Source organism: Sphaerodactylus townsendi, linkage group LG03, assembly GCF_021028975.2.
Source record: "Sphaerodactylus townsendi isolate TG3544 linkage group LG03, MPM_Stown_v2.3, whole genome shotgun sequence".
Classification (NCBI taxonomy): domain Eukaryota; kingdom Metazoa; phylum Chordata; class Lepidosauria; order Squamata; family Sphaerodactylidae; genus Sphaerodactylus; species Sphaerodactylus townsendi.
Genome location: NC_059427.1, coordinates 157,047,413 through 157,055,103, shown reverse-complemented (window position 1 = coordinate 157,055,103; position 7,691 = coordinate 157,047,413).

Sequence of the window (7,691 nt, the reverse complement as noted above, 5' to 3'; positions counted from 1 at the left end):
CCTGCTTAATTTCTGTGCATTAGGTAAATGCTGTTAAAAGTACACAAGCAGGGACAGGGAGGGAAAAGACAACTTTAGATGGCATCTCTACTGTCATTTTGGAATTCCAGATTTGGCAATCCATGGGTTTCTTTCCAACTGTGCCCAAACACAAAAGTCATATTAGTAAAACCAAGCACAATATATGGAAAGGTCCCTTACAAGGCAGAGGAGAAAAGGACAATGGGTGGACTTTATATTAATAATACTGATGGTTAATTTGCACTTATGTGTCAGCTAATGTGACCACGTCAGAACTTTACTCCATCTTTTTTTGTTTCTCTAATTGTGTACTGTTGGTCACATTAGGGAGTGATAGCCAAGTTAATCTCTCAGCAAGAGTCTTCAAGGTTTTGTTTTTAATCATGAAGAAACTTTGCACAAACTATGATTTCTTTGATAGTTTGTTTAATGCCCTGCTTTTTCAGCTAGATTGTCTCCCAAAGTAATTTACAATTCATTTTAAATTAAAGCCTGTTGGCTGGAATCATTTTTTTCCCTATGCCAGTGGAAGAGCCTTCATTAAATGTCACAACATTTGTTAGAACTAGAATACTCAGAAGACCAACTATTGCTGATAGTGGAGCAGTATTCCAGGTCTTGGTCCTCTGTTTTCTCTAGCACTTTTCAGCTGCTGGAGGCTTTTAATAGCTAGGCCCAATCCTTGCCCAATTACGTGTTTTCCTCCTGGACATAATGCACCAATGAAAATAAATTGATCACCCTGAATACTCTTCTTCAGGAGAAATATACTGGCTGTTATTCGACTTGGCCAATAAGTCAAGTCTGCTAAAATAGTAAAAGGAGTATGTGCTTAAAACCAGTACAGGCATGCATTCCAACTGTTCCTGTTTGCCAGAAAAAAATCCCTATTTCCTGGTACTCATTCCTATTAAATCACTCTCAATTTTTGTTCCTATTTGTGCATTTACTTCATTTATATTTTACTTTGAAAAATTTATGTTATTTATAGTCTGCCTTTCTCACTTGAACTGGAGGTGCATTCAACAGAGTGAGTCAATGCAATCAACAGGATGGGACATTCAGTAAACAATGCAATAGGATTCGGGTTTAGAATCAACCAGAAATTTCAAAGAAATCTAAGTATCAACATGATGCATGAATGATGCAAACGCATATACTCAGATCCTAGTTAGAGCAAACTACATATCACAGTATAGACCACAGTCCTTAATAATGTATACATGTAACTACGTGAATTATTTTGTATATTTATTTTGTGCAGTGCAACCTTACTGCCTGTGTAGAAAAACCTTTTTGGATAATTCAGTTTTAGTATGTGGAAAACCGGGAAAGAAAACCGGGAAAGAAAACCGGGAAAGAGATAATTCAGTTTTAGTATGTGGAAAACTGGGAAAGAATCTCCTCAAGGTGGCATTTATCTTGCTAAAAATAGAAACATTGGTGCAAGAAAGGCCGAGTGAGAGAAACATTTTTGCTGCAGTGCAGTGCCTAAGTCAGTGATTCCCAACCAGGGTTCCGTGGTACCCTGAGGTGCCGTGAGCATGTCCCAGGGGTACCGCGGCAACACTATCAGCCGCCCTCACTTTTGCAGTGTCTTCCGCCGGTGCTATCAAAGACATGGAGCTGGCCCAGGGGGCAGGACCTACTGCAAGGTCAGCAGCCACTTCCCACCCCACAGTGCTTCCCTTCACCCTGGGAGAAGAAGGGGGTGTGGGTGGCAAGGAGGGGCACTGGGAGGGGAAGGTGGGGGTGGGAGTGGTAGGCAGGGGCACTGAGAGGGGAAGGTGGGGGGATGGCAGGGGTACCATGAGTAGGCTGACCAGACGTCCCGCTTTTGGCGGGACAGTCCCGTCTTAAAACAATTTGTCTCACGTCCTGCGGGTTTTTTCAAGTGTCCCAGTTTTTGGAAAGGCTGCCGCACTGCCTTCTGGGGCGCAAGGCAGTGCGGCAGGCTCCCGCGCGCGTGGCCGCAGGAGCGCACGGCCTTCTGGGGCGCTCCCGTTTCCCGCCCTGTGACAGATTTTGTGTCAGATTATGCTTTAGGTTTTGTACACAAAATAGGGGGCCTGTGTGTGCCTGTGGGGAGATTTTCCAACCTCATGCTTGCTATGGACTGGCCACTTTTAGAGAGGGCTAGACTTGGAGAATCCCTTAACTGCTGCAATGCCAGTAAACAGGATGGTGCAACTCAGATTTGCAGACTGATTTGAATGGGTTCTGGAGAGCCTTCTGGGGGTTTCCTACTGAAACTGATCAAAACCTTCACATTTGTGGACCATGGGAACAACCCAGACTGTTGACACGATTACCTAAGTTCCTTCTCCAAATCTAAAGTTGACTGACAAACTACTGAGTTGGTGACAAAGAAGGAGCAGAGACTATGTTTAGAGTGCAATGGGAACAAGACTGAGCTATAGAAAAAAAGCGATATAGTGCCGTAATGTTAGTATGCGCAGAAGTAATTACTGCTTGTCGCTGACAGAGCCATGACAAATTATATCTAAAGCAAATACCAAGATATTGAAAGTACTTGACCTGTTCAATTTTTGTGTTTTCTCCCTTTGGCGTTCTAGGATATTTTCTCTGTATTAGATGGAAGGAGACCGCCCCCTTCCTGGTTTTTGCACTATGGGGGTGGGACTGCCCTACACCCCCTTTCTGGGTTACTGGGGAAATGTATAAAAGGGCTGATGCACAGCCATGTGAGGGTCCTTTTGCTGAGCTGTGCCAAGAAATCACTTGCCAATAAAGAACCTCCCTGCTTTCGAAGAAACTCTGGTCTCCTGCGCCTTCCCTCCTTGCCTTGCTGCCACGAGCTGAAATCACTTGAAATCACTCCTAGAAATCACTTTATGTTACCGGGGCAGTGGTAACACCCCCATAAAAAATCTATACCTACGTCACTGGTTGTTATTAATATGCACTCCTTACTCTTGCAAAGACAACTTCCATTTCACATACAGTTTTTCATAATGCCTTGCTTAACTTTGCAACGGGCGAGGTTTTATAACTTTATTTCCTCATTGAGCAGTGTTTTGTCTCTGATGAAGCTTTGAATTTATTTATTTATGTAGTGGATTTTATGCCACCTCTCCAACGGAACTGCTCTAGGTAGTTTATAAAATAAAACACATAAAAACATGAAACGCCACAAAATTCTTAATTAAAATCCAGCAGTAGAAACCAATCAACACATTAAAATGTAGGTACTTGAGCAGTTTACCATGCATACCAGGTTCCAGACTATAAAAATAATGGTAAAAGATAAATCCCTTAATTAAAAGCCTGGTAAACACAGAAGTTTCAGCTTGTTGTCGGGTGAGCCTAAAGTGGAAAGACATTCCACAGGCAAAGTGCCACTATTGAAAAATGTGTCATTGAAAAGTGTCTTTGGATGCCTCTTGCTTCACCTCTGGAGGCAAGGAAACAGAGAGCAGGGACTGAGAAGCAGATTTTAACTGGCATGCTGGACAGTGTATGAGGAGATGCTTTTTCAAATTCTCTGACCTCATTTTAGGGCTTTAAATTCCACAAATTCCATTTTATTTTTGGAAACAGGGATATATTTATACAAAATGGCACCCAGGACAAGCACAGAAATTGTGCCCCCCTCAAGAAATCTGACAGGTCTTCCTCATCTTGGTAGACCAGCTCTTTGGCAGCCAGATAGACCTCCAGTTGAAGGCAATGGGTATACCTGGCCCATTGGAGGCCAGGTCTACCAGTTCTTAATGGCAGGTGAACCAGCTCTGCAAGTGACAGTGGGAAGTGGAGGCTCGTGAGGCAAAGCCTGGAGGAAGAGGTGAGGTGGCTTCTTGCCTTGCAAAGGGGTAGTCAGGGCTTCCACAGGCAATTAGTGCTCAGGGCACATACCTGGCTTGCACCACCTTAGATACACCAGTGCTTGATAATGGATTCCCATGGTGTAATGTAGTAGGAACTTTAAGAGTTGGGTTCTAGTATGCACTTTAGCTTTAAGCTCCTCACTGAATGACCTTGGCCCAGTCACTCTCTGTCACAGTAACTTACCTCACAGGACTGTTGGGAAGGGGGAAACCATGTTTGCCATCCTGAAGTCCTGTGAGGAAAGGCAGGATGAAACTGAGATATCTATAGGTAAAACACCTGAGTCCAAAGCATACACAGGCCGAACATTATTTATGAGTGATATGCATATGTATAAACAGCAGCTTGCAAAAGTCATGACCAGGAAATGTTGGGCCATAGCATGTGTGTATTTTGCAGTTAAAACCCAGGATTTTTAAATCTTATAGCTTACACAGCATTAATACATGACAGTTTGCACATACAATTGGTGTTTGAGAGTCAATTCCCAGGCTCAAAATACAACTGTGCTACCCTACATACTTCTTATTTAAAAGATCACTTCTAAAGTACTGGAGTTGAGATACTTTGGGGCTACTTTGCTTAAGACATCATAGCAGGTTGCTAACTTGACATTTCCTTGTCCCACAGACTTAGTTTCTATGTGTACAAGGCATTTCAGTTTCTGAGCAAAAAGGACCTGTTCTAAAATGCTGCATTTTATATCTGACAGGCACAGGTACTTTCAGACATTTTGAAAATTCTATTATTTTGAGATGCTATGTGATGAAAAAGCAGGGAAAAACAATGTCTAGTCTTTGCCAAGTAGTAAACGATGCAGGTGGATCCTTTTTGCAATTGGGCAAGAATAAGAACAAATAAATGCTTTGGAGTCTAGTGCAATTGTGCCTAAATAAAAGATGGAGGCTAAAAGACAGTGATTTCAGAAGTGGGATCGTATTCAACAACTGTCCCAACTTCTGATTTACCTGGGAATAGGATGTTTTGGGTTTTCCAGGCTGTGTGATCATAGTCCAGCACTACCAGACCACAGCCACACACCCCAGAAAACCCACAACAGCCAGTTAATTCTGACTGTAAATGCCTTCAAGAATACATTACCTGGGAGAGTTACTATTTTCTGGTCTCTGTTCCCAGAAAATTATTTTCTGCATTCTGCTCCAATTTAATGCCTTTTGGGGATGTTGCCTTGTTAAAAATATGAGTTGCTCATGTTGTCATGCGCCCAGGAAGATGCATATGCGTAAACAGCAAGGTGCAGAACCTGTCTTTTAACACACTACCATTTGCGGATTGTCCTACTGATTCACTGGAAAAGCATCCCTGGATAGGACCAAAACAGGCCTTCCTGTAGTTAATTCATCCAGGACTGAAATGTCCAACCCATCATGTTTCTCCTTTCACACTGTTCTTTGTGTGGAGGAATCACTGCTGCTCAGAACCTCTGGGTCTATTTCCTGGTCACAAGAAAGAACAGCAGCTCCGTAGCTCACTTCTAAAAATACTAGTGGGACATATCTTGACTACAAGCCTTTTTTGGTTGTATAATGCCCGTGTTTCACCAAAGAATCCTGGGAGCTGTAGTTGCTGAATCCTCTGGCAGTGTTGATGAGCAGGCAGAAGAAGGTGTTTGGGTCTACTATGGAAACTAGGCTTATAGGGGAGGGTTTGGAACCTGGGGAGGCTATAACCAAATTTGTAAGCATGGGCAGTCCCTTTGCAAATGCTCCTATGCCAGTTGCTCTGCCCCAGGTCATTTTGATCAACGTATGCTTGCAACTTCCATGTTCAGCACCTGGTTTCCAGGTGTGCACAAGCTTGATTTGGATCACTAAAGCCTTTTCCCTGTTCTGTTTTCCAGACCTGATATCTCAGGAACCACATTTCCCCCTATTGCCCACGGAGGGCATTAGTTCTCCTCCAGTGGAAATTTGTTAGTGGTCCCTAGTCTTAAGGATATCAGGTTGATCTCAATCAGAGCCAGGGCTTTCTTGGCCCTGGATTCAGCCTGGTGGAACTCTCTGTCAGCTGACACCAGGGCCCTGCAGGATCATAATCAGTTCTGCAGTACCTGTATGTAGGGATGCACTGCTGACCCAGCAGCACCGTAAGTAGAGCGCTGGAACACCGGCGCTCCTACGGTCTTCTGGTCGCACCGCTCCCCTGCCCCTCACCCCCCGATGAGTCATGGGTCATGAACTACCTGGCTCACAACCACCGGGTGTCCCAGACAAAGGGACAATGGTCTTGCCCCCAGGTGAGGATTAGGCCTAGATGCTGATGCTCCTCTCCGCACGTAGCAGCCAGGTGAGATCATGCATCACATGATGATCTCTCAGTCTCCCGCTCTCCCGCTCTCCCGGAATCCCCCCCGTTCCGCCCTTCTACACGCCCCCACTAGAATCATAATAAAAGGTGCCAGGAGCCAGCACACGAGAGAGTCGCTAGGAACACGGACACTCGCGCTCCCGCTGCTGGCGCTCTCCACCAGATGATGTTATCACCGCGATCTCGCCTCGCTGTTGCGCTGACCTCGCTGGCACGACTACAAGCTGGTGCCGAAACCCGGGAATCCTCGAACCTCCACCCTGCTTACCGTCAGCTTCGGGAAAGGGCCGCGGTACCGACAAGTCCGCTGGATCGGCGCGATCCAGGGACTCCACCTCTGGTATCGGCCCGTCCGCTGGATCAAAGCATCCAGGGACCCGAGTTCCAGGGACACTCTCTCGTCATTCAACTAAACACCGGTGGGTATGGGAGCTTGCAAAAGCAGGGCTTATGACAAGCACGCGACCAATCCGCCAGTGCTTAGCTAAACGCTGCAGGGTCTCCGTAAAGAGAGGGGAGCCGCGCAAATTATTGAGGAGATTGAAGCTCAATGTCCATGGTACCCGGAGGTACATTGAATCCGCGATTGGGAAAACATCGGGCGCACTTCTTCGCGACAGAGCCTCGGGCGCCGATGTCACTGCTACTGACGTGGAGACAGTGTTATGTCGCCATCAGTCAGTGGTGGTCTATGGCTCCCCTGCTGTAGATCGCCCTCCTTTCTCGACCCTTCAGCTTCAGTTTCACCCCCGGAATTTTCTCTATCCCTTCTACTCCTGGACGCCTGTCCTCCTTCTGCCCCCCTTGCGCTCCTGCCTCCTTCAGCTTCTCCCGCGGTTCGGCCGCCCCCTCCCCTTGTTCCGCCTCTTCATTTTCTGAAGCCATAGCACCTGGCCAGCTTAATGCAGAATGGCGCTGGTTTCAAAACCCTCGCAGAACGTATTAGCCACGCACCCGCTAAAATGTTCCCTGACGGAAGACGATGCCGATATCCTCGCCCTATGCCCCGTTCACTTCACGGATACCGAGGGGGAGGGTGGCATTAATTCGGGCGGGTTGTCGAGGCACCGATGCGGATCGAAGGAGTCACCAGCCCCTATGTGAGAGGCATGCTAGAGGTAGTCGCAAGGAATCACCTAATGGTTCCGGATGACTAGAAGACCACCTTTCGTGATGCTTTTGAGCCCTGCACAATATGTGATCTGGGAAAGCGAAATTCCGCCAGCAATGTTTCAATTAGGGGAGCCGCCTCGGGCGGCGCCTCACACCGGGCCACAAGAAGCTTTACACGGCTTCGATGCCTTCGCCAACCCCCAACGATCAGATTGTTCCTGCCAGAGGCCACCCCACGGGTCGCTTCTGAATGTGCCTGGCATGCGTTCATCAAAGTCTCCAAATGCCGGCCAGCTAACCTAAAGTTTCTCCGCTTCATCCGGCAAAAACCCCAAGAGTTTCTAATGCTGAATTTGTGAACAGGCTCCAGGAGGCTCCTC